At 41.4% G+C, this 27,915-nt stretch overlaps 1 protein-coding gene and 1 long non-coding RNA gene across 5 annotated transcripts in view; one reads left to right on the top strand and one right to left on the bottom strand.

Moving 5' to 3' along the window:
- LOC138923148 (uncharacterized) overlaps positions 1–23,260 on the top strand; it is a 32,034-nt gene extending 8,774 nt beyond the window's left edge. Inside the window, exons 2-4 of the long non-coding RNA XR_011436360.1 lie at positions 20,561–20,658; positions 22,658–22,779; positions 23,129–23,260. This is a non-coding gene — a long non-coding RNA (uncharacterized lncRNA). The remainder of the gene's footprint in view (positions 1–20,560; positions 20,659–22,657; positions 22,780–23,128) is intronic.
- AGBL4 (AGBL carboxypeptidase 4) overlaps positions 1–27,915 on the bottom strand; it is a 1,218,758-nt gene that overhangs the window by 287,666 nt on the left and 903,177 nt on the right. The gene's annotated exons all lie outside the window — the stretch shown is intronic.

Raw genomic sequence — 27,915 nt, 5'->3', positions numbered from 1 at the left:
TGGCAGGGGGCGTGTGGAGGGAGGAGGGAAACGGGAATAATTTCAGTTTTGAACACAAACACAATTCCATTTGCTTCCTATTTTGGGAATTGCTGCGGAGGCCAGGAGGGAAGGAAGGATCCCATTTTAGTGCAACCCGCCTTCTCACTGGGGCTGAGACTTCCAATACTCCAACCTGCCTCTTGAATCAACTTTATGAAAGATTCAGTTGCTGAACTGGCCTAAGGGGCATGAGTCTTCTTTCAAGGATCAACTTAAGTATCCGGCCTTAGAAAAGCCCTCCCTGATGCAGCAATCTATCCAGGACCTTCTGGTGGAATATCTCATTGTACCTTTTATTTTACCTACATTATAGCTTGTCCCTATATACTTGTGTGATTGGTGCTTTTCTCCTCCCCCATGAAGGCAGGGACTGTTCTGTGATGTTCCCTACTGTGTTCCCAGTGCCTATAGCAGTACCTGGCACACAGTAGGCACTTTATTCACTGACACACTAAAGGAATAAGTATATGAATAAATGACCAAGTAGGAACCAAGGAGAAAGGGCATTTATGGCAGAGGAAACCCCATGAGCAAAGGCCGAGATGTGGCAAAATGCAGCATCTATATACATACCAAGGGAAAAGCTCAGTCCATCTAATAGAGAAAGACAGTAAAGTCTTTTGGGGCAGACTGTGTGAATTCCTCAATGCCCTGCTAAGGACACTCGGCTGTCTCCCAGGGGTGACAGAGAAACACTGAAGGTACTTAAGCAAAGACGTCCCTGTGCTGGAAGACTTAATAGGGAGAGACTGGACAGGCTTTTCCTGTCTCTGGAGTCTGTGGCTTGGTCCTCTGCTCTGTTCAGGACCTTCATTTGGGATCTCAGAGCCCTTCTTCCTTCTCCAACCGTTGCCCACTATTCGACTTGACAGAGACCCTCTCTCTTATGACAGATCCCTTTACTCCATTTAAGCTCCAAGCTCGAGGGAACAACTCCTTCCCCAAAGTCCCATGTAATGAGAGTTCCTCCTGTCATGCCTTAGATGACTCTTCTCTGCACAATCCAGCCTTGAACTTGCTTCTGAAGACCAGGTTTCAGGCTAGCCTCTGCTCCAATCATATATCTCATTTTCATTCCATAACATGGGGTTGGTGAGAATTGCATCTGTCCTCTCAAGGTTGGTAGGAGAATTAAACAAGATAAAGGGTGTGAAAGAGTTTGCTGAATTGTATAGCACTGTTAAAGCCACATGCCATCGCCAGGAAGAACTAAAGCTGGTACCCTGGGCTGGAACACAGGGACACGTTAGCAAACCACATATCTGGGTTCCGATCCTAGTCCACCACCACAACCCCTACCAAAAGCAGGTTGTGGTGGGAGATATAAGCTTCATTCAATGAGGCTCCAGAGTCTAGAGATCAGATAAAGTGGCTAAGAAAATTCTAGAAATAGCCCCACGGCCCAAGAAAGAAGACACCAACCAAGAGGAGACCAGGGACTTGGAGGTTATAAATCTCTCTAGCTAGTGGGCTGAATAAAAGCCTTGGCAGGAGAAGAATAATTCACAGCTCAAGCTTTGTCTTGCTCCTATGAATTAAGTGTTTCTATGACTTGCTGCCGGAAAATTGCCTGTTTGAGCCCAACTTTCTGAACCCTAAAAAACTCCACAAATGCTGAGGTTTTCTAGTTAATAGGAGGCCCTCAAGGATCCAGCTCCCACTCTTCCCACCATTACCTTCCACTGCATAACTTCACAGGCTCTCTTCCTATCTCCATCGCCCAAAGTCTAGGTGCGTTGGCCTGTTAGCTATCCCCAGATATGCTCTACACTTCACCTCCGGGCCTCTGTGTATGCTGTTCTCACTGCTTGAATGCTCTTTCTTCCTTCTCTCCCAATCAAGATCTGGCTTATTCTTCAAGGACTTGGTCAAATGCTATTTTTCTCTCTGAAACTTGCCCTGGTTTCTTAAGGTAGAATTTATCTCTCTTCTTTAATGCCTCCAGAGGATATCACTGTACTGTTCATTTATTTGGTAGAAAGTCTGTCACATTTGAATTTTAGTTGGCTGTTTCTATGTCTTTTCCTCCATCATATTGTCTCTTCATCCCTAGTTCTGAGCACAGGTCTTCACATAACTGAGTGCTTAGTAAATACATGTTGAAGTAAATGAAAGAGGGGTGTGGAGGGAATTAATTTTATTGCACGTCAAATGGCATGCCAAGCACTTTGTAGGTATTGACTCTTATCGTCCTGGTTGTCCCTGGCTTCCCAGGCTGTGGGCCTTTAAACAGTCAGCATTCCTGCCCATGCTGCAGAAAAGCCCCAGAAGCCCACTGGGTTAAGCTCTGGTCTCATGTCTTCATACTGTCTGCCACCCTCCACTCTGCTCTCATCTCCCTGGCTCTCGGATTGTCTGACTTCATATCCTGGCTCTTGATAACTGCCCCATGCAGTTATCAACTTCGACTCAAGGCAAAAGTCATTTCTTGAGTAACCACTATGTACAGGCAGGTTGTTCTGCATGCTTTCTTGTTTGGGAAGCCCTCTTAGGCATGGTTGCAGGGAAGAGATGGTCTTAGCTGCACAGAATCACCACAGCTGGGAAATTTTCATAGGCTAAGGGATGAGACAAACATCATGAGGAGGGTATCCCCTTTACAAATGGGGCTACAAGGTTCAGCGAGGCTGAGGACCAGCAGAGAGGTTGCACTGCTAGTAAGTGTTGAAGCTGGCGTTCAAAGCCAGGATGGGAAACTAGAGTATTCCCCCACCCCCATGGAGGTGTCTGTGGCAGTGGCTGAGTCTTGTCCATGGCTCCAGCCACTGCTAGACACGTGGCCATGGTTCCTGCTTCTGCTAGGTAACCCTAGCTCCTGGGCTGCAGTGCCACCTGTCCTCACTTTGACCCTCCAGTCTAGGATGGTAGTGTCTTCCTGCTCTTGCTAACCTCTGTTTGGCTTCTCACCTGGTACCAATTCCCTGCATTGAATCCTCTGTTTTAAATATTTGGAGTGGTTTCTTTTTCTTGGTTATACACTGACCGATACACCCAGATTTAGACAAAACTAAAAAAATATGGCAATGAGGCATGATAATAACTTGTAATTAGCCGGAACTATTAACTGTGCAATAGTAATGGTTGCTAACAATAGGTTGTGCCTTAGGCATTTCTAGACTGCCAGTTACAATCCATTCCCCGTAACTCTACTCCCTTCTTTTCCTCTCATATTTGAATGGTAAGAAAACAGGAATAACAAAACCATAGGGGTAACTTTAAATCTGTTCTACCTGATATAAAAAAGTAAGTTATTTGTAAACCTTAGTGTTTTCACTGCTGTTAGTAACACTTGTGTGTGCGTGTGAGACATCTCATAACCACTGCTCTTTGCTATGACATCTTACAAAATAAAGGGTTGTTGGAACAGAAAAGCTCTTTAGTGTTGGCAATTATGAGTCTGGAACTAGAGTGTCCAAGTCCAAGATAGGCCCAGTAACAGCTCAGACCTCTCCTTTGGGGATTTTGGACCCATTACCCACCCATCATTATCATATCATCAGAAACAGTCATGCGCACTTGCTATCTGCCAGGCATTGTGGTCTTCATGTTGACATACGAACTCAGTGAGTCATCCTAACTACCTTGTGAGGAAACTGAGTCACAGAGAAATTAAAGAACTTGCCTAAGATCACATGGAAAGTAAAGGGGCAGAGTGGAGATGTGATCCCAAGCAGTCTGGCTCCAGAGTTTGAGTCTATGCTGTTAGCCACAATTGCTTTAGTGCCTCCCTACAGAGTAGACTTGTCTATCTGGTGGCCCAGTAGAACCTTCATTCACTGTACCATGACCTCGGTTCCCCCCCTTAGATTCCTTTCCAAGACCATCACATTTTTTCCCCCACTCTTGGGATAGGAATGTGCACATTTCATAATCACTCCATTGGAAAAGTACAAGTTCTCCCGTATGAGGTTAGTGAGGGGATCAAAAAGCCTTGTCACATCACAATTCCTCCTCACCCTAGAATATAGCCAGTCAGAGCGAGGCTCAGGGCAAGAGTCTGAGGAACAGAAAATAGGGTATTTGGGAGGATTTGTCTTTCCAGGAGTTAAATGAGTTTAGAATGGAAAGCAGAAGAAAAAATAAACACCCACAAAAATGATTTTCTGCTTTTTTTTAACTTAAAATTATGGAAATTGTTTCTGACGGCAAATTGCTCCTAATTAATTTCTTGGCTCTGCTGGGAAAATGTACTGTTCTGTTGATTTCTAAATTCCACCAGCTTAATTATCAAAAGACATTTTTTACCCCTAAAACTATTAACATGTGGGTTTGCATTTGGGGGTTTGTCAGCATAGTGTGAAGGGCAAAGGGAGAGGGGGGATGGGACAAGGAGGCCTCGGGGACCCAACTCAAGGTCTAGTCCTCACATTTCAAAGTCCAGGATAAGGTCATGTCCACAGGCAAAGAAGTTGGAATGGTGCAGGCAGAATCATAATGCAGGGAGTGCCTGGGGATGGAGTTGAGAGAGCTGAGTTCAAATTCCATCTCTACTGCTTACCTTAGACAAACAGTTCAGCCTTTTCGAGCCTGAGTCATTTTTGTAAAATGGAACTAGTAATAATGTTAGCTAACATTTACAGAACTCTTGCTACATGTCAGGCAGTATCTTAGGTGCTTTTACGTGCATTAACATGCTTTTCTCTTCCACAGCCCTATGGAATAGTTATTGCAACTCTCTCCATTTTACAGGTGAGAAAAAAGTTCAGAGCCGTGTAAATTGCCTATGGTTCACATGTGATGAGTGGCAGAGGCCAGAAGAGAATCCAGGCAGCCAGGCTCACTGTGAGAGAAAAAGAATCTAGTCCCCAACTATTGGTCAACCAGGCTGCCTTCCTTTTAGACTGATAGCATCTCAAGGTCAGGAGAACATTTCCTAATTGATTATGTATCCAAAATGCAGTTAATGTCTGATAAGTAAATAAATGAATGAACAAATGGTTTAGATGCTCAATTAATTATTGGTAGAATTTAAATCTGGAATCAGTTAATTGGGTGAAGTTCAAGAAAAAATATTCAATTTCAGTCATTGGCAGATGTAATGAAATCTCTGCTGTATGTCAGTCACTGTACAAACCAATGAATAACCTTGGACACTCAGCAACTTTGCTTTTAGGGACTTATCCTAAAAAAATATTTAGCCAATTGTGTAAAGATAGATGAACAAGGATATTTACCACAGCATTCATTCATTCATTCATTCATGAAACAAATATTTGTCAAGAGCCTACTGTGTATCAAGCATTGTTCTGGGCACACCCATGGAACCAGATGAAGTCCCTGCCTTCACATAACTCACAATCTTGTAGGTAAGGCAGACAAAAAACAAGTGGCTCTACCATGTGAGGTAGCAATAAGAGCTAAGAAGTAAAATGAAGCAGGAGCAGACTGTGAAAGGAACTGACTTTTGGGTTTGGGGCTCAGCAAGTTGTCTCTGAAGAGGGGCAATTTGAGCAGAGATCTTAATGACAGGAGGTGGAGAGCAGAAGTCTAGTTTATAAGCTAGTTTTCTTTGTGACCTCAGGCAAATCACTTCAGCTTTCTAGGCTCCTGGACTGTTACAGAACAAGGTCCCTCTCCTACATCCTCCCACCTGTGTTCCAGGAGCTCCGCCCTCCCACTGGGGCCCAGAACAAGGTCAAGTTGTATCTGAGAGCGCCTATTGTTAGCAAAATATTTTGGGAAATCCCAAGTGCTACAAGATGTAAGTTAATCCTACTCATCTGCCAAAGCCAAGCTCAACTATTACTTCCTCTCTGAAGCCTTTCCTTACTTTGTCAGGAGGATGTTTCTGGACTCTCTTTATACTTTTTCCACACCTCTGTTGTAGGATTTAGTCTTTTGCAGGGCCTAATTTCTAAACTTTTCAAGGCAAGGACAATGTCTCATCTATTCCTGAATCACAACCCCTAACTCAGTGCTTGGCACACAGTGGTGCTTAATATGGGATAGCTGAATTGACTTAAAGGACATTTGGGCATTGGGGATTGCATGAGATTTTGACATGGGTTGGCTGAGTCTTTCAGTTACACTCAAATCTATTCTCATACATAGTAGACACACAAGAAAAGCTCACTGAATGAATAAGCCCACGTTGTGAAAAGCAGTTTCTTTTTGCTGGGTGAAGATTACCCAATCTTTTCAAGGAAATCCTTGTTTTGACAAATGTCAGAAATAGTAATACAGGGATGCAGACTGGGGACAAGTGGAGAGGCATGAGAAATATTCACCTTTGCTAAACATCTACTATATGGCAGGTAATGAGTTAGGTAGACCATTGAATCATTACCCTACTTGATCTCCAGAACAATCTGAAGGTAGTTATGAGTAGCCTCTTTTTATAAGTGAAGAAAACTGTATCAGAGAGATTAAGGTATTACTTTCATGCACAAAGTTGAAGCAGAGCAGTAGGACAAAGAAGCCAGGAGTGCCTGGTACTAATGTCCTTGCTCCCTGAGCCCTTGGCATGGCAGGTAGTCAGAGAGAGGCTGTAAAAGGCTTCAAGAGAGCTCTGGAAGATGCTGGGTTTTCTTCTCTTGGAGCTGCATCAGCTTACTGGCTCTTACGCAAGGAGATGGTTGGTGCTTTTAGGAGGCATGCATATAGACCCATAGTCATGCAAATAAGCATCTTGGTGCTTTAGCAAGTTGAAGGATCTGCAGCATGAATTCTGCACAACCCGGACTCCATCTCAGGTGAGAACATGGCTTTCCCAGGTCACCACGCTTGTTCTGCTCTAATGGCACCACATACTTCTCACTCAGATGGTTGCCAACAAGTCTCCCCTACTGGATTGTGAGCATTTTGAGATTCAGGGCTTGGTATTCCTGCCTCTCTTGTGCCTAGCCCAGAGTCTGGCATAAAGAAGACCTTTGCAAATAAAAGGAAAGAGACTGCGATGGTTAATTTTATATGTCAACTTGACTGGGCCATGGGGTGCCAAGATATTTGGTTAAACATTATTTCTGGGTATGTTTGTGAGGGTGTTTCTAGCTGAGATTAGCATTTGAATAGGTAGACTGAGTAAAGCAGACTGTCCTCCCCAATGGGTGGGCATCATTCAGTCCCTGGAGGGGTTGAATAGAACAAAAAGGTGGAGGAAGGGAGAACATGCTCTCCCTCTCTCTGCCTCTCATCCCGACTGCATGAGCTGAAACATTGGTCTTCTCCTGCCCTTGAACTGGGACTGTACCACTCGCTCTCACTTCTCAGGCCTTTGAACTTGGCCTGGATCTACACCACTGGCTCTCTGGAGTCTCCAGCTTTCCAACTGCAGACTATGAGACTTTTCGGACTCCATAATCATGTGAGCCAATTACTTATAATAAATCTCTTCTTATACATATAGAGTGAGAGGGTTCTTTTTCTCGGGAGAACCCTGATTAATACAGATATTTTGGTACCGAGAAGTGGAGTGCTGCTGTAACAAATACCTAAAAGTGTAGATGCAGCTTTGGAACTGGGTAATGGGTAGAGGCTGGAAGAATTTTGAGGTATATGCTAGAAATACGGATGTTAAAAGTGAGAGAAGGTGGGATGGACTGAAGGAAGGCTGTTGGACTTGGATTCTACAGGATGGGACAATTGGCTGTGAATGTGTGCTGTTTCTGAAGAAAAGAGAAGAAGGACACCAAAGGAGATTCAGAGGTCATCGAGGCTGCCATTCCCACCAGAGGTCTGGGGACAGGGCTAGTTCCTCCTCAGTTTCAAAGGGTGGGGTTGCCTCTCCAGTTTTGGCAGGCCAGGATGCCCCTGCTCAGTGCCTTGGGGGCAGGGGCCTGTGGAGCTGAAGGGGTGCAGCCACTCTGCCCAGCCGTGGGGGTGACACTGTCACCTCAGTGGGCATGAAGGGCACAACATTGAACCAAAGAGGATTATTCTGAAGCCTTCAGATCTAATGGCATTTGCCTTGCTAGGTTTTAGACTTGTTCAGGACCTGTCACCTCTCTCTTCTTTCTAATTTCTCTCTTTTGGAATGGGAATGTCTATCCTACGCCTGTCCCACCATTATATTTTGGAAGCACATAACCTTTCTGGTTTCACGGGCTCACAGCTGGAAAGGAATTTTGTCTCAGGATAAATCATACCTTGAATATCACTCACATCTGAGTTACACGATATTTAGGTGAGACATTGGACTTTATACTTTAGAGTTGATGATGGAATGAGTTAAGACTTTTGGGGCTCTTGGGATGGAATTAATGTATTTTGCATGTGAGAAAGACATGAATTTGGGGGGTGAGGGGTATAATATTATGTACTGAATGTTTACGTTGAAGCCCTAACCCCCGCAGTGTGATGGTATTTGGATGTGGGACCTTTGGGAGGTACTTAGATGTAGACAAGATCAGGAAGGTGGGTCCCCATGATTGGATTAGTGTCATTATAAGAAAAGGAAGAGACCAGTGCTCTTCCTTCTGTCTTGAGGACACAGCCAGAAGACAGCCACCTGCAAGCCAGGAGGACGGCCCTTATCAGGAACTGAATTTGTGGGCGCTTTGATCTTGGACTTTTCAACCTCCAAAGAAGTGTATGTTGTTTAAGCCTGCAAGTCTATAGTATTTTGTTATAGCAGCACGAGCAAACTAAGACAGAGACCTGGGAAACTTCTCACTTCCAACGGGAGTTTTTGCTCAAAATAAAATGCTGTTGAGCCCTGTCATCTTTGAACAATACCTTCACAAAGCCCCAGATTCCTCACTTGGTGAAAGTTGATGCAGGTTCAGATACCAGAGTGACCAAGTTTTCTCCAGAACCTGGTGCTGGTGGTCACTGGCCTTGCTCACCAGCCTTGCTCACCAGCTTTGTAATGTGTTCTTGTAATCAGGCTTTGCAGTGATGGAAGTTTCAAATAAATGGCTTATCCTAAAAAAAGTAGCTTCCTATAATGAACTCCAGGGTTCCTCTGTGAATGGTGAATTATGAATGTGTTAAATCCCCTAATACTTTGAATTTAAAAAGGATTTCTCAGAAATGTAGGCCTGTAAGCACTCTTCTAGGTTACCAAGAGGACTTAAAAGTTTCACCCTACTCTGTGACGTTTGGGATAAGGGAGCCAATCTGCCCTACTCAAATGCTTCTTATAACCCTCAGCGGAGGCAGAATTCTGAGATTTATCCATCTATTCAACAGATTAAGCACCTTTTACGTGCCCGAGATGATGCCAGATGCTGGGATCTAATGGTGAGCAAAAGCAGACATAGGCTTTGCCCTCATGGAACTTACAGGCTAGTAGGAAAGATGATGTTATTCAAATAATCACACAAATATAGGTATAATGACACTCCAAGATAAGTGCTATGAAAGAAAGAACAGTGTTCTATGAGTGCATATAGCAAAGGAATCTGACAGAGATTATAGGTCCGAGCAGGGCTTCCCTGAGTAAATTAGTTTGTCCTGTGATGTGGATAATGTGTAGGTGGTACTGGGGTGAAGGGAGCAGTAAGAACATTATAAGAAAGTTGTAGCACCAATGGGTAATGTAGGGTTCATAATCTTAATAAGCTCCATCAACTCCAAATAAACAATCTAGAATAAGATACAATCCAGGTCAAAATAACCCGCCTGCTATACACAAATGCAGCCTCCAGACCCAAGAATTCTCTTTCCAACTTTGATGCTACTTTTAAGTTCTTCCAATAAAGAGATATAGGGGTCAACACTGATCCAGGCTGTATTGTAAATTTGAAAACTTCATATTTTTCTGCTATCTCAACATCCCCACAAATAGGCTGTGAGCCCCCTGCCCAGGTAACCAGGTGTACCAGTGTGATAAGGCTGGCCGCTGCCACAAGCTCCCCTTCCTACCCTCATCTGACCATGACTTTGTAACATTCAAATGCACCAATGAAATCCCCTCGCATCTTCTCTTGTGTACTCCTCCCTGAACCCCAATAAAGGCACCTGCCTAGAGTCCTTGCTCTCTCTGCTGCCCACGCGCTTGGTTGAACCTGCTCCCTTGGCACTGCATCCCATATGACCCCCTCTTGGCAGGTGGTGACTCTGTCTCTCTAGGACCTGTAAGTATAATACACTTCGTTTTCCTGAGCCTCTCCTGTGTCCCCTCTTGTGGACACACCTGACTGACCATAACCTGAAAGAACACAAAACATAGGCAGAGGGAATAATATGTCCCCAAATCTCATGAACAGAGGGAATATGAAGGCTCTAGGAATTGGAAGAAGCCAGTGTGGAAAGAATCTTGGGGCAGGGGAGAGGTATGGGATAAGGCTAGAGAGATTATCCCCAAAGTCTCAGAAAGCCAATGAAAAGTTTTAGGCCAGTGGAGATGGAAAAAGTGGGATGCTGAAAGGAACACATGTGCTGTTTGACAAGTGGGTTCAGGAAGACCAGTTAGGGGGCTATTGTAGTTTGGATGAAAGACCATGACATTTTGGACCAGGGTGGTGGCAGTGGAGATGGAGAAAAGTGAATGAATTTAGATCTTTAGGAGAAACAACAGAAAGAGCAGGAGCAAAGGACAGGTGACCCAAATACCTGTCCTGATTCTGTTACCAATTTCTGTCTAACCTGCACAAATCCCTTCTTGGGCTTCAGTATCTCCCTCACCCACCCAGGGAGCCCTCAAGCTTCCTCCAAATAATGGTAGGAACCTGCAAACCATAGCATCAGGGAATCTTTCAGAGATCTTCTGGTGGTGACATTCTGTGGTTCAATAATTTTTTGATCCTAATTCTTTTCTCCTCTCTCCCTCAAATGCCTAAGACTATCTCTTCTAAAAACTTACTTGCTGGAATGATATCCAAGCCAGTAGCTTGATTATAAATAGTTGTGACACTTTGAATCAGGCTATGAAACAGACAGTGCCAGGTGTCTACTGCACAGTAGAAAAGAAAAAGAATCTCTCATTGGAAGTTTTCCCTAGAGACCAAGAAAAATCAATAACAAAAAAATCAGTGTCAGATGGGGAGATGCCTTGGATGATGATAATGATGATGGTACTCATAATAACTCCTTAACTTCATTTAGTGTCTCAATATGCCTTGTCTCATTTGACACAACAACCTTGTGAGGTATGCCAGTTCATATAGATGAGTAGAATGAGCTCAGGATAGAAGGGAAAAATTGTCAGTGCTTAAAGAGACTTTAGATATTCATTTATTTGACAAATAATTTATCAAACCCCTATTATATGCCAGGCTGTAGGGGCCAGTATAAATGTAATAGACAAGGTCTCTGTTCTCTTGGGAGTTAAAAGACAATAAAATATATAATAATAAGGGCTGGCCCAGTGGCATAGTGGTTAAGTTCATGTCCTCTGCTTTAGTGGCCTGGGGTTGATGGGTTTGGATCCTGGGTGCAGACCTACACACTGCTCATGAAGCCATGTTGTGGCAGCGTCCCACATACAAAACAGAGGAAGACTGGCACAGATGTTAGCTTAGCAATGATCTTCCTCAAGCAAAAAGAGGAGGACTGGCAACAAATGTTAGCTCAGGGTCAATCTTCCTCACCAAAAATATACATATAAAATAATAATAAAAATATATAGTATATACTAATATTATATAATGACATTATATATAATAAAATAATAATGATTGTTTATGGTAAGTTTTATGAAGGAAAATTAATAGGGTGGTGAGTTAGCAAGTAAACAGAGAAGGCAATTCTCAAAGGAATGGTCAGAAAACATTCTTGGCAAGGTGGCATTACAGACAAAAAGAACCATAACCACAAAGGCCAGTTAGGAGAAAGGGCTTGACTGGTCTGAGGAACGAAATGGACAACAGTTTGGTTGGAGCATAACAGTGAGATAGAGTGATATGAGAGGAGATAGGAGAGATGCAAAAACCCAAACCAGAAGAGCTCTGTGGACCATGGTAGGGAGTTTGGATTTTAAGTGATGGGAAGCCATTAAGGAATTTTAATCAGGACTGATTTTAGTTCTTAAAAGGTCACTCTGGCTGATGTGTGAACAATGGACCACGTGGTGGCAAGACCAAGTAGGAAGACCAAACTTGAAGTAAAGTTTTCACCTCCACCTTGTTTCTCTTTTAGCCACCAACCCCCTCCCCGACCCCCCACCTCTTGCCTGGATTACTATAATAGCTCACCCCTCACTCTGCTCTTAAATCCTATTCACACAGAACACTTCTTTGTTTATATGTGTGCATGTTTCTTACTTAACTATAAGACTGCCAAAGGAAGAGACATCTCTGTGTGCCCAGTGCCTGGCAGAGCCACTGGCACAGAGTATATACCATGTAACCATTTACTGAGAGGATAAAGCAGTTAACCTCTCCCAGCCTCAGTTTCCCCAACTTTTAAGAGGGAATAATTAACAGATACTTCACAAGACTGTGAATTTTAAATAAGTTAACATGCATGTAAGATACCTAACACAGTATGGGATCTTAAGAAACAAATTCATTCATTATCCATATATTAAGTTTTCCCTCGCTCAATGTCATTAGATATTAGGGAATGCAAATTAAAATCACAATTAAGATATCATTACAGATTTATGAGACTGGTTAAAATAAAAAAAAAAAAACCTGACAATTTCAAGTAGTGGAGAGGATGCAAAGCAATAGAAACCCTCATACACTGCTGGTCAGAAAGCAAACTGGTACAGTTCCTTCAAACGCTGAACATCAGTTATCATACGACCCAGCAATCTCACTGCTGGGTATTTCTCTATCCCAGTGCTAAAGAAATGAAAACTATGTGCACACAAAACCCTATAAATGAATGTTCATAGGCTCTCTAGTCCTTTTTTTTTTTTTTTTAACGATTGGCACCTGAGCTAACAACTGTTGCCAATCTTTTTTTTTTTTCTTTCTGTTTTTTTTCCCCAAATCCCCCCAGTACATAGTTGTATATCTTAGGTGTGGGTCCTTCTAGTTGTGGCATGTGGGACGCTGCCTCAGTGTGGCCTGATGAGTGGTGCCATGTCCACGCCCAGGATCTGAACCAGCGAAACCCTGGGCCTCTGCCCCAGAGCGCATGAACTGAACCACTCAGCTAAGGGGCCGGCCCCTAGGCTCTCTGTTCTTAATTGCCCAAACTGGAAATGACTCCAATGCCCTTCAATGATGAATGTATAAACAAACTGTGGTACAACTGTATAACTGAGCAGCACTTAGCAATGACAAAGGAATGAACAGCTGATACACATAACTCAGACGACTTGTAAAAGCATTAAGCTAAGTGAAAGAAGCCCGTCTCATAAAGGCTACCTGTTGTATAATTTCATTTTCATGACGTTCTTGAAAAGCCAAAACCATAGTGATAGAGATCAGTGTTTGTTAGGAGTTGGGGGGAACGATGCGACTACACAGGGATAAGACAAGGGAGTCCTTTGGGGTGATGGGTCTGTTCTGTATCCTGGTTGTAGTGGCTGATATATAAATATATACCTATGTTAAAATTTATAGAGCTATACATTAAAAAGTCCATTTGACTATTTGTTAATCTAAAAAAATAAAATAAAAGGCTTTCCCATATTGGCATTAAAACCTAGGACCTAAGCCCTCCCAATTCTAAGGTATCTTTTCAATCTAAGAGTAGTATCTTGGTTATTCCAGCTACCTCTCCTTACAAAATGTGAAAACTGAGAGAGAAGGAGCAAGTTGTAGACAGTGTGATAGATGTGTGTAGTGTGAGAGTGGGTAGTGGGAGACTGGCTTGCCTGGAAGTTTCTAAAGCTAGAGCAGCTATTTTATTTCAATTCAATCCTGAACTTTCAAAGAGGAAACAGCCCTCCCCTTCCCCTTTTTAAAGCTTTGCTAGTAAAACTGTCCTTGCACTGAGCCAGCTATAAATCTACAGAACGCTATGGTAATACCCATGGAGAAGGCAAAAGGGGCCCCCATAAACCATGCGATTTGAACTGCTACAGATGTTGCAGTGGGAATTTATGGTTTTCCACGGATCCTTATCTCTTCTTGCCAGTTTCTGCACATTGAATCATGCACTAGCAGAGTCTATTTTAAGAGCCATCATTTTTTTCCTTAAATATTAAAAAAAAACCTGTGGCAATTAATTTCTTCTATACTGTTCTATCATGACAAATAAATGTGAAATGCATATTTACAGAGCACATGTAATTGTATTTGGGCACATGCAAATGACATGCAAATCTTACATTCTAAATGAGTTTGTTTATCATTCCTGAATTCTAATCCAAGGACCTTACTTTTTAAATTCAGTTTACATGCTGACATGTATACAAATGAGTTTGACTCTGGAAAATAACTTAATAAACTCGGGGTTAGCTATGCAATTAGAGCAGGCATCTGGGAGCTATAAAATCTGGGAAACAACATTTACATCTTCTTCTGCATTCAAGGTTTCAATTACCAAGTTCAAATCTTCTCCCTACTAGCCTGTACTTCCCTTACTCTACCACTCCATTTCCCATCATTCCTACAATCCTATCATTTGAAATGGCTTTGGGTTTTTTTCTGGCAGAAGGTAGATGAGAAAATTTCACTGAGGATGACCTCATCAAGTCACTGTCCTCAGTGCATTTTCAAAAAATAAAATCAGAGTGATAAACAAAATGAAAACTAACAGAATTAACATTGATCAGGATTTTCAATAAGGTTTCTTATTATTAGGGCTGGCCGAGTTCTGTGAGTGCTAAAACATTCCCATGGATTACTGACCCTCTAAAGAAAGCTATGAGCAGTCACAAATCTGATTTGTCAAAGGACATAAGAAAGAGAAGAGAAAGTGGGATCATATTCTGCCAGAGCTTTCAGAGGGAAGGAAAAAGAACCATAAAACAAAGTAGAATGGAGGTTCCTCATAAATTAAAAATAGAACTACCACATGATCTAGCAATCCCATTTCTGGGCATATATCCAAAATAACTAAAAGCTGTGTCTCAAAGAGCTATTTGCACACCCATGTTCATGGTAGCACTATTCACAATAGCCAAGAGGTGGAAACAAATGTCCATCCATGTTGATGGATGAATGAATAAACAAAATATGGTGTATACATACAATGGAATATTATTCAGCCTTATGAGGAAGGAAATCCTGTCACATGCTACTACACAGATGAACCGTGAGGACATTACGCTAAGTGAAATAAGCAAGTTACAAAAAGACAAATACTGTATGACTCCACTTAGGTGAGTTATTTAAAGTAGTCAAATTCATAGAAACAGAAAGTCGAATAGTAATTACCAGGGGCTGGGGGGAAGGGAAAAAGGGAAGTTGTTGTTTAATGGGTATAGCATTTCAGATTTGCAAGATGAAAAAGTTCTGTAGATCTGATTCACAACAATGCGAATATACCTAACAGTATGGAACTGTACAGTTCAAAATGGTTAAGACAATTAAAAAGACAAAAACAAACAAACAAAAACCCTCAAACACTGCCTAGGGCAGGAGTACCTTGAAAAAAAACAGTTTTATGTGTAATAAAATTACCTTATGTTGGGACAAAAGTGGTTGAGTTGGTTTGTAGAATCATGGGTGATTTTTAAAATTTGATGATTTCTAAAATTTTCATAATGAGGTGATATTTTGCTTATAGGATATACAAATTCCTAAGAATGTGTTTTAATACAAAAGATCTTGTTGAAAAGGAGGTTTTAAATTAAGTTCAAAAGATCTTCTTTTTGTGCCTATTAGAAACCAGTTTTAAATGATGGCAGGGCAGCCTTTCGAGACTCATATTATTAAGTAAACTATGGTCCACAAGCTAAATCTGGCCTGTTGTCACCTGTTTTTACGTGGCTCATGAGCCAAAATAGTTCTTACATTTTTAAATGGTTGAAAAATAATCAAAAGAAGAATAATATTTTCTGACATATAAAACTATATAATATTTAAATTTCAGTGTCCATAATAAAATTCTATTGCCCCCCCCACACACAAAGTGGATGCTGAAAATTCCAAGTTCTGATTTTCTTAGAAGCATAGATTCACAGGATGTTTTAGTTAAAAAGATACTCTGAAATGATCTAGTATAAACTTCTCATTTTACTCATAGGATATACAAATTTTTTTTTTTTGAAGTGGAGAGAGACGTGAATATGTTGACTGTGGGGTAGGTGTTGGAGACTGTGGAGAAGGAGAGATCCAGGACCCTGCGGTGCGAGGGCATGCGAGTAGGGCAGGTAGGCACCCGAGCTCAGGACTCACCACAGACAGCTGGACAACTTGACAAAGACCAGCAGGGCTGGTGTGCAGGGCTGAGGGAGAAGAACAGTGAGCACTACAGTTTAGGGACAATACAACCTTCCTCACAGGTCAGTTGTTAGGGCTAAATGCATTAACACTGTAGAGTGTGCATGGCTTATACTACACACAATATTCAATATACGTTACTCAAAAATGGGGATCAGGAAGAAGCCAAAGAGAATGCTGAGTCATAATTTGACACACTGGATCTGCCCAGTCTAGTAAGAGAGAAAAGTACTTAGCATAGATGGTTCCAGCTCTGCTATTAACTAGCTAGGACTCCAGGCAAGTCATTTTACTTCTCCTACTCTCAGTTTTCTTACGTGTAAAATGATGCTGAAAGCTATGCCACCAGTATTTCAAGTACCAGCAGAGTCACCCATGGTGGACAGGTTTCCATGGAGCTTCCAGACCAAGACAGACTAGGAAGAAGGACGTCACCAGCCACTTCCAAAAAAATTGGCCGCGCAAACCCTATGAATAGCAGCAGAGCATTGTCTGATACAGTGCCGGAAGGTGAGAGGATGGAGCAAAAACACAGGACACGGTTCCGGTCTGCTGTCCACAGGGGCACTAGGAGTTGGAATTGACTTGACTTGACTAAGCAACAAATTGGCTTCAGGGGTTTAGACACCTTTGGTTATCAATAGTGTGAGATCCACAACCTGGGAGATACCAGAGAGAACCCCAGGCCCAAAACACGTAATTTAGATTAAACTTTGGATTATTCCCCACCAGTAAGTAAAAGAAGATAACCATTTTTACGTTTTTGAAAAGGGGCCTGCTATATCTGTGTTATTGTGCTGCCACATGGTAAGGACTCTCCCCATTGCTGCTACATGGTAAGGACTCAATAAATTTGTAGGTCAAATGAATGGTGGGTGGCAGGACACAAGTAGCAGGTATAGATCAGAGGAAGCAGGTAATAAGCCCTGCCTACTTCTCCACTGACCTTGACACAGTCTCAGGCTTTAGGCCTTAAACATCCCTCTGCTAAGTGTTTGGGTCTGTAATTCCTTTAACTGCCATTCATTCACTACCCGACCTTAGGCAAGTCCTTTCTCCTCTCTCTGCCCAGTTACTTCACATGCAAAACGAAGCGGTCAGACTAGTTCACGTATGGTAAGTAAGTTTTATCTCAGATGTAGGTATCTCTGTTTGAATAGTGAATGGCTAGAGTATTGTATACAGAGGTTTTGAAACCAAATCCAGGCTGAACAGAAGAGTTTCACGATGATTTAGTGATGATTTAGTGTATGAGGTGAGTGATCACAGTCCATGTGTCAGTACTGTTTCACTCCTGAGCTGGATAATATTCTCTATAACCATTTCCTTTTGAGTGGTCCTAAAGAATTATCCAGCCTTTACAAGCACATCACTTGTGTTGTGCTTTTCTCGTAATTATAAGATGTAGTTATGCCTTTGCATAGGCAAGTTACCCAGAAAAAGACTTATTCTACCAGAAACTTCTCCATTTCGGTGTAAGTAGATGAATTCAAGGTTAAAGAGGACAGTTTCATAAAGGAAGGAGGCAAAAAAAGCCCAGACTTTGGAGTCAGCATGCTTAGGCACTTAGAACCTGGGTGATTCTGAGCAAATCACACAACTTGCCTAAACCTTAGTGGCTGCTTCTTCAAAACAGGGTAATAATATTTATAATCACGGGACTGTAATTAGGATTTAGACAATTATAAAATACATAGTACCTAGCAGCGTAAAGTACTCTGTGCGAGGGAGACCCTCAAGATTACTTCCCTCTCTCATCTTCAAAGTGAATGCAGGGAGTTCTGGACTGTAAACGCCTTAGGGTAGAGACTGTGTCCTATTTGTCTCTTCATACCTACTTCTTGACACAAAATAAATGTTTAAGAAATATTTACTGACTTGAATTGAATTGAATTCAATAGAAATGAAATTAGATGATCTTTTAGATTCCTCACAGTACCAAACACAAAAGCTGGCAGGCCATGCTCATAAAGGCTTCTAGAATATAGTCCTATGGTGGCCTGATTCCAGAATTGGACACCTAATGGAAAGTGCAGAATTCTCAGAGGGGCACTAGAGGAAGGGCCATTCCCCAATGGGACTGTCTCATCAGAAAAGCTGCCACTTGTAGCTACTTCCTGCTCCCATACCTTGTTTCTCAGAGGGAAGAAAGTGGCCCTGATAAATCCATTATGTTCCTTCTGCATTTATACAGAGAAAAAGATTCTAATTGTCTGCCGTGGACCCAAGGGACACTCAAATCATGTCCTCTCCTGTCTGGGCCTAGCTTGTATTGTTCCCGCTGGGCAGTATGAAAACTACTGCTCTCCTTTCCCATCCTGTTAGCTGCCCTTTGAAGTCCCCTTCCTGTCCCAGTGATGCTGAATGGACCACAACAACAAATATCTTAACCATTATCTCATTGTTTTAAATGACATATTTTTGCCATCGGCCCTATAACTGCTCTCCTTTAGGTGAGTCCTGAAGAATTTCATGGCCTTAATGAGTACATCAATTATTGTTCATGGAAGAGCTGATGTCTCCTTAAAGGTTATTTGAAGGTTGATTGCTATCTCAGTGCTTATATCCAGCAAATCTATCTCAGCCTTATGAATGCATTTGACCTTTTTATAGGTACAGGGGAAAAATAACAGAACAAAAGTTAATTTAGACCTCTACACTACAACATTTTTTTTTTCTGAAAGAAATGAAAGGGCATTGAAATCGATACCTGCACAATAACACACTGATGAATGTTGGGACCCAATTTTCTCATTTTGCTAACTCGAGATTGGGAATTCTGAATAGTTTTCAATCCTGCATTCTTGGGGCCCTGTGAAGTCTGCCGCATTGTGTCCACACAATGCTGCTGCACACTCATTATGGGAGTACCAGCGGTCCTGAAAAGGTCAGTTAGTTAGAAATGTCAGCGTTCAATGGAGCCGCGCAGACCTGTGTGCGCACGGATCCAATTAGAGTGGCCAGGCACCACCGAGGTAATCCAGAATCCTAATGAGCAAGTAGAGGAAAGGGGGAGGTGCCTTTTTTCCTTTCTTTCTTCTTTTTACTCAAAAGAAATGGAGATTGCTTTTCAACCACCCTACATGGGGTTGTTTAAACTTAACCAAACACCACTTAGGCTCCAGGTAGGCTGGGAGGGGAACCCCAGCTTCTGCAAAGTCTGAGCCCTCCTAGAACAGCCAGATGTTGAAGGGAGAGTAATAAGGCAGGAGGGAGCGGTACTTCAGACTTCAGGCTGCTGGAACCAGTTACCCTTCACAGGACTTACTCAGGCTGATAGCTGACTAAAAGGAAATGGCCTTCTTATTAAGTTCATTTCTAAATAATTTCTAGGCTCCTACTACACGCCAGGTCTGTGATTAAAAACTGGCCTTTGTCATTTCTGACAAACCTAGACCACTTGAACAAACACGTGTTAGGAGTGCATAAAAACCTGGATGCATATATTGGTGCTGTTTCCTGAATTCACCTGTACCGGTGTTTCTCTATTTCTACTCCACCGAAAACTAATATTTTGGAAAAATCCACTGATCATGAACTTGGATGCTGCAGCAACGTCAAATGGCTATTAAAGTTTCTAAATGCTTTCTCTCAATTCCTGTATTTATTTTGTTGTGGACACACAGTTCACACACTGGCACCAGTCTGTGGACAAGGCTCTGAGCAGCCCTGCTCGGGCTGCCCCTCATTTGCTTGTTCTTGCTCACCATTCCTCACCTTCACTGTCCCCACTATTCTGGACTGACAATTATACTGGATTGTCTTTTTGGTTCAATCACCGTAAAATTCTTTAAAACATTTTTTGATATTTGTCCTGTGGCACCACAGCCCCCTCCCATAGTTAGAACACTCACCCAGCAGCCCTTGTCTGTAGTTCAGTGGACTAATTAGCCCAAAACAACAAATAAAACCCTAGGTAATTTTGTTACTAGTGGTCCAGGGACCATACTTTGCGAATAAATGGAGGATTTTACAGGGAACTATATGGCTGGATTTCTAAGCTCAGCAGGCAGTGAAGACCTGCTCGGTTCTAGGCCCCAGACACTTCAGCAGTCCATCCCTTCAGCTGAGGCCACTAAGCCCCCCTTACACCCTGCCAGATCCCAGGCCATTCTGGCTTCATGGTGACAGTGGATATAAGAAGTGTTGGATTAGTAAATTAGCTTGTTATCCATGGCGGGGGGAGGGGAGTAGGGGTTGGGTCTGCTTTTGTTCTTATCTTTCTGCCTAATTTTCTGCATCTGGACCTTTGTCTCAGGCCCCACGACTGTTTCTTATCCTAATACTCATGTCTGCAGTACATTGGTCCTGCTCTCATTCCGTTTTTCTTTTATTATCTCTGCAAACTCTAGATGAACCAGCACCTGTGATTAGAAAGGCAGCTGAGAAGTCAGAAGTCCGCTGGATGTTGAGTCAGAAAACCTGGGTTCAAGCTCTGACTTTTCCAACTGTAAGCTTTTGTGAACTTGGGCAAATTCTATCATTTCTCTAAGATAAAGATGCCTACTTTATAGGTTTTTTGTTGTTGTTTAAACAAAGTCTTGGATGCAAAATCACTTTGATATTGTAACATGCCAGTCAGTTGAGGTGGTGGTCATTGTTGCCGCTATTGTCATCCCCTCCAGTGAAGAGAAGGTAGTTAGGTTGCCCCTCCTCTGAACCTTCAAGGAGGCAGAAAAGAAGGATCAAGGGATATGGAGTAGAAAAGCAGAGAAGGAATCAGGGCAGAGGACTTGGAATAACATAAGCACGTTCCTGAGACAGCCCGTCAGTTACCGCTAGGGAATAAAACATGAGAGGCCAGAGCATGTGAGGGAGTTAGTCACCAGATCTTGGTGTCTAAGACAGTAGAGTGAAGTGACAGATGCTTCCTAATGTACCATCTAAGGCTGGAACTGAGCCTACCTCACAAACTAATTTAATAACAATTAATATGAAAAAAGCAAGTTTTGTTTCCCCTAAAAGCAGCTAAAACCCACCAATTCTCCTTTCATCATTGTGATTAAAAACTCTTCTCTAACAAGCCCGTCTTCTGTATAATCTCTACCAGAAGGGAAACCTTCTGAAGGACATCCAGCTAACCATCCAAGAATGGAACTCAGCTGGGCTGGGCTGATCCCCCTAACTTTTTCAGTTTCTAGAGAGAAGTGTATCAGCTTTATAAGACAATGATTCAGCCATCATCTGGAGGGGAGGAAATTGTTCTGCAAGTGCCAAATGCAGCCCCTTCTGGCATTTCAGAGAATGATCTAATAGGCTGGGACTAGGTTAGTGAGGAAAAATACATTATGTGTGTGTATGAGTCCTTCTCCTCAAAGAAGGGCTTCCTATAATATTTTGAGAATTTCCAAGGTTCTGAGATGTGCCAGATACACTATCTTATCTAATACTCACAACAACTCTCTGAGGTCAATATTATTAGCCCCACTTTAGAGATGAGTGAGCTGAAGCTCTGAGAGGTTGTATTTTATCCAAAATCATATAAAGAGTAAGTGGTAGAACTGAGATTTGAACCCTGGTATATATAGCTAATCTCAAAATTTCTGCTGCATGCTACCTAAAATTTCTTTCTTTTTCTTTCCTTTTCTCTCTCTTTCCCTTCCTTTTTTTGTCATAGACTTTATTTTTCTGTGCCAATAGTGCTGAGTAAACACTGGTAATGGTAGGCCAGTAATCTTGCTAAGAACAAACTTCCACACACCTCAAGCCTAGTCTCATCAGTCTCTTTAATGATGTTTTAGATAAGAGCATGAAAGATGTGCACCACCTTCTACGACGTGCCATTGTGCCTTGGTCACTAGGAATTTCAAGAACTTGTACTTGGATCACACCTTGCCTTAACTCAGTGGCAGCCTAATACGCATTTACCAAGAGTGCTAAGGGCCATGATATAAATGGGGAACTGGACATTGGGGCACACAACCTTCTTTTCCTAAATGAGGGATCTTACTTCTCTTTAGTCCAATTAGCCAAAAATATTTCTCACTTTCATGACCAAGGCAAAGGCCCTTACAGTTTAGGTCTATGTTAGGATAGAAAGACACAGATGGAGAAATGCAGCCATTTATTTATGGAAGAAACAGTAGCTAGACAATTCTCAATACCTTTCTCAGAAAGTCCTGCCAATCTCAAAAAGCCAGGCCGTTACTCATATATCTTGGAAGTAAGGGGAGAATCCTTGGAGGAATGAGAAAAGGTAAGTGGAGCTGAAAGGAAGTAAAGATATAGTATTGATAATCATAATCACCATCATTGGCATTTTCGCAGCCAGCTTCCAAGATGGCCCCTGAATGATTCTCATTTCCTGGTATTCATGTCCTTGTATGGTCTCCTCCCATGGTGAATAGGCTCATTTTTGTAACCAATAGGGTATTATAGAATGACGGGGTATGAATTCTTTGGCTATAACAATAAAGACGTGGTTTCTGTCTTGCTGTCTCTTGGATTAGTCACTCTGAAAGAAGTCAGCTGCCATGTTGTGAGGATACTCAAGAAGCCCTATAGAGAAGTCTCTGTGGCAAGGACCTGAGGCATCCTGCCAAAAGCCAGCACCAACTTGCCATCCATATGAGTGAGTCATCTTGAAAGACGATCTTCAGCCCCACTCAAACCTTCAGATAAAAGCCTTGGGTAACATCTTAATTGCAACCTTATGAGAGATTCTGAGCCAAAACCATTCAGCTAAGCTGGCTACTATATTCCTGACCCATACAAACTGTATGAGATAATAAACATTTATTGTTGTTTGAAACTGCTAAGGTTTGGGGTAATTTCTCATGAAGCAATTCAATCACAATAACTACTATTTATTTAAAATCTACTATGGGTCATTCACTTTATTATGCTAGCCACTCTACATGTATCATATCTAATCTTCACAAAATTCTAAAAGGTATTATCATTATCCTGCTCTTTCACAGATGGTAAAATGGAAGCGCAGAAAATGTAATGTACTTTGGAGTACACAGATGAAGGCACAGAAAAGCTAATAGACTTTCCCAAGATCAAACTTTACGTGGAAGAGGTAGGATTCAAACACATAATGTATGTATGTGCTACAAATCCCTTGCTCTTCCACTTATACCTGGCTGTTGCACACATGCACAATAAATAAATAATTAAATAATGAATAAAAAGTGCATAGGACATATGCCTGCTTTTGTGCTCATTTGGAGCAGATTGAGATACTTTTTTTTACCATGAACAATTATATGCCAACAAATTGGATAACTTAGAAGAAATGGATAAATTCCTAGAAACATGAAACCTACCAAGAATTAATCAGGAAGAAATAGAAAATATGAACAGACCAGTAATAACTATGAAAATAGAAGCAGTAATCAAAAACTTCTCAACAAAGAAAAGCCATGACCAGATGGTTTCACTGGTGAATTCTAACAAACATTTAAAGAATTAATGCCAATCCTTCTCAAACTCTTCCAAAAAAATGAAGAGGAGGGAACATTTCCAAACTCATTTTGCGAGGCCAGCATTAGCCTGATACCAAAGCCAGATAAAGAAAAGAAAACTACAGGCCAATATCCCTGATGAATATTAATGCAAAAATTCTCAACAAAAAACTAGCAAATGAAATTCAACAATAAGAGGATCATACACTATGATCAAGTGGGATTTATCTCTGGGATACAAGGATGGTTCAACACACGCAAATCAATAAACATGATGTATCCCATTAACAGAAAGAAGGATAAAAGTCATATGACCCTCTCAATAGATGCAGAAAAAGTATTTAAGAAAATTCAACATCCTTTCATGATAAAAGCTCTCAAAAGTTAGGTATAAAAGGAACATACCTCAACATAATAAAGGCCATATATGAGAAACCCACAGCTAACATCATACTCAACAGTGAAAGGTTGAAAGCTCTTTCTCTAAGATCAGGAACAAGAAAAGGGTGCCCAGTCTTACCATGCCTATTCAATATAGTACTGGAAATCCTAGTCAGAGCAATTAGTCAAGAAAAAGACATAAAAGGCATCTAAATTGGAAAGGAAGAAGTAAAACTGACTCTGCAGATAACAAGATCTGATATATAGAAAACTCTAAAGGCTCCACCAAAAAACTGTTAGAACGAACTCAGTAAAGTTGCAGGATACAAAATCAACATACAAGCGTCCACTGCAGTTTTATACACTAACAACGAACTATCTTAAAGAGAAATAAAGAAAACAATCCCATTTACAATAACATCAAAACAAATAAAATACTTAGGAATAAATTTAAGGAGATGAAAGATCTGTACACTGCAAACTTTAAGACATTGAGGAAAGAAATCAAAGAAGAAACAAAGAAATGAAAAGGTATCCCGTGTTCGTGGATTGGAAGAATTAATATTGCTAAAATGTCCATACTATTCAAAGCCGTCTATAGAGTCAAAGCAATCCCTACCAAAATCCCAAAGGCATTTTTCATAGAAAAAGAATCCTAAAATTTGTATGGAACCACAAAAGACCCTGAACAGCCAAAGAAATCTTGAGAAAAAGAAAACCGGAGGCATCACACTTCCTGATTTCAAACTATACTATAAAGCTATAGCAATAAAAACAGTATGGCATTGGCATAAAAACAGACACACAGACCAATAAAACAGAATTGAAAGCCAAGAAATAAACCCATGCTTATATGGTCAACTAATACCTGACAAGGGAGTCAGAAATACTCAATGGTGAAAAGATAGTCTCTTCAACAAACGGTGTTGGAAAAACTAGATATTCACATGCAAAAGAATGAAATTGAACCCCTATCTTACACCACTCACAAAAATTACCTTGAAATGGATTAAGGACTTAAATGTAAGATCTGAAACTATAAAACTCCTAGAAGAAAACATAGGGGAAAAGCTCCTTGATACTGATCTTAGCAATGATTGATTTGGATATGACACCAAAAGGATAAGCCACAAAAGTAAAAATAAACAACTAGGACTAGATCAAATTAAAAAGCTTCTGCACAGCCAAAGAAACGATCAACAAAATGAAAAGGCAACCTGTGGAATGGGAGAAAATATTTGCAAACCATGTACATGATAAGGGGTTAATACCTAAAATATACAAGGAACTCATACAACTTAATAGCAAAACAAAAAGAAAAACAAAAAAATACCCCAAAACAAATAACATGATTTAAAAATGGGCAAAGGACCTGAACAGCCATCTTTCCAAAGAAGACACCCAAATGGCCAACAGGTACATGAAAAGTTGCTCAACATCATTTACCATAAGGGAAAGGCAAGTCAAAACCACAATGAGATATCACCTCACTCTTGTCAGAATGACTATTATCAAAAAGATAAGAGATAATAAGCACTGGAAAGGATGTGAAGAAAAGGGAACCCTTGTGCACTGTAGGTGGGAATGCAAATTGGTACAGTCATTATGGAAGTTCTCCAAAAATTAAAAATAGAGCAATTCCACTTCTGGTTACATATCCAAAAGAAATGAAATCACTATCTCAAAAATCTATCTGCATCCCCATGTTCATTGTGGCAGTATTTACAACACCCAAGATGTGGAAACAACCTAAGTGTCCATTGATGGATAAACGGTTAAAGAAAATGTTATATGAATGTTTTTCAGCCATAAAAAAAGAAGGAGATCCTACCATTTGCGACAACAGATGAACGTTCAGGGCATTACACTCAGCGAAATAAATCAGACAAAGAAAGATAAATACCGTATGATTTCATATGTGGAACCTAAAATACCAAACTCATAGAATCACAGAGTAGATTAGTGGTTGCCAGGAGCTGGGAGTGGGGGAAATGGGTGGTGGTGGTCAAAGGTGAAATAAAGAGAAGTAATTATCCTTGGTGTTAAGATGTTTTCTAATTTTTCTAAAACTTATCTAAAAAATATATGAGCTAATAATAATAATAAAAAAAAGAATGTTTGCTTCTTTGGGAAGGATTTTAAAATACAGTGTTTCCATAGACACCTAACATAATGACTAATGAAACAAACTCAGTACTCCCCTTCCCTGCTGTTCCCACGAAGGAAATGAGCCCTCAGATGAGTAAATTACCGATTTCTTATTCTTTCTCATGGCTGGACTGGGGTGATTGTAATTGCACTGCTTCAGGCCAGAGTACATCACACTTGCCTACAGGAGATACAACTTATGCTCCACAAGTGCAGAGACAGCCTTATGCTGCTGCACACCCCTAGCATGTGGGTTTAGATCTCTAGTCCCTGAACCAATGAAAACCAATGTCCTCCCAGCGAAGGCTGGATGAGCTCTCATCTTCTTCTCAAACCCCATTGTGAGGCCTAGCATGATCAACAGAGCTTCTGTTCTGGCCTCTAATGTGTATGGCATGTTCATGCTAATATTAATAATACACTAGGGGCTTTATTGCCATGATTACCTCACTTAATCTTCATTTCATCCTTATAAAGTAGGTGCCACCATCCACAGTTGATGGAAAACTAAGCCCCAAAGCAGTTCAACAATTTTCCTAAGGACATGGAGCCAAGAAGTGGCAGAATCAAGATTGGAAGCCAGGTGTACCTGGTTCCCAAACTTTCACTACACGCTGTCGACTCCCAGCTAAGGCTGGCATCCTGCTCCATATCTGTTAAGTATAGATCCTGTTGTCTGTGGCCTTGGCCACTGGTGTGGGTCTAGCTTTAACCAGGAAGACCCTTTTTGGGTCCACGATATAGCCCCCACCCGATGATGAGTCTTGCCCAGAGATTCTATCCCTGGAGTTCCTGCTGGGCCCAGCCTTTTGGATACAAGGGCTGCTGCAGAACAGATCAATGTTTGCTCTGCTCTCAGACCTTATCATCCTCACAGTTGGTTTAGCTGGGTCACAGAGCTAGTCACTGCAAAAATTCATGTGATCTTGGGTCATTTCCAGGTAATGTCAGGTCCCAATTTATTCCCCAGTTTCATGGATAATGTTTACAACTCAACTCTCAACCAGTTAGCACAGTAGATTTCCCTGGACAAAAATACATGTTCAAAATGAGTTCATAATGACCCAATCACAGAACAAGAAGCAATAGAGATTCTGCCAGGACTGCTCGGTGAAAGTCTCTCTCTTTTTCCTACTGGACTAGAATTTGGGAGAATGTAAATCCTGCCATCTTGAGACCACATGTGGCTAGAAATAGAGTTAACACTGAGCAAGTTGAGTTAAGAGAAGGAGAAAAATAGACTGGGCCCTCTGAGCCCTATATCAAGATACACAGAAAGGCAAATTTATTTCTGGATTATCTATGCACATTAACCAATGAATTGCCTATTTTTGCTTAAGCTAATTTAGGTTGTGATTAAAGACTCCTAGTTATATAGTTCCTGTGCCTTAATTTTACCTTTCCTGCCTTGAATTCCAGTTCCTCTAGGCCTGGGGCCTACATTCAGTCTGATGGCCAAGGTCTTGCCAGCTCTTTCCTGACCTGACCTCCTTCGTGCTGATCAGCTGTGGTGCTTTTGGGTGCCACACATCCGATTCCCCTTCTAAGAGCTCAGCCCACCCATCCAGATGTTCCAAAATGGGACCCTTGACCCTTCCCATTAACCTCCTTATCTGAGTACTGGGCTGTGGCATCCTATATAGATTTCCCAGGACAAATATCCTAGGAACATACTACTCAATTTGTCTCCTGGGGACCATGAGAACAAACATGTTTCTCTCTGCCTTTATATGTTTCTCAGATTCTGGAATTTGTTTACTTAGATTTAA

This window comes from Equus caballus, chromosome 2, assembly GCF_041296265.1.
Source record: "Equus caballus isolate H_3958 breed thoroughbred chromosome 2, TB-T2T, whole genome shotgun sequence".
Classification (NCBI taxonomy): Eukaryota; Metazoa; Chordata; class Mammalia; order Perissodactyla; family Equidae; genus Equus; species Equus caballus.
Note: the sequence above shows the minus strand (reverse complement) of the source record. Positions and strands in the feature narration are given on the sequence as shown.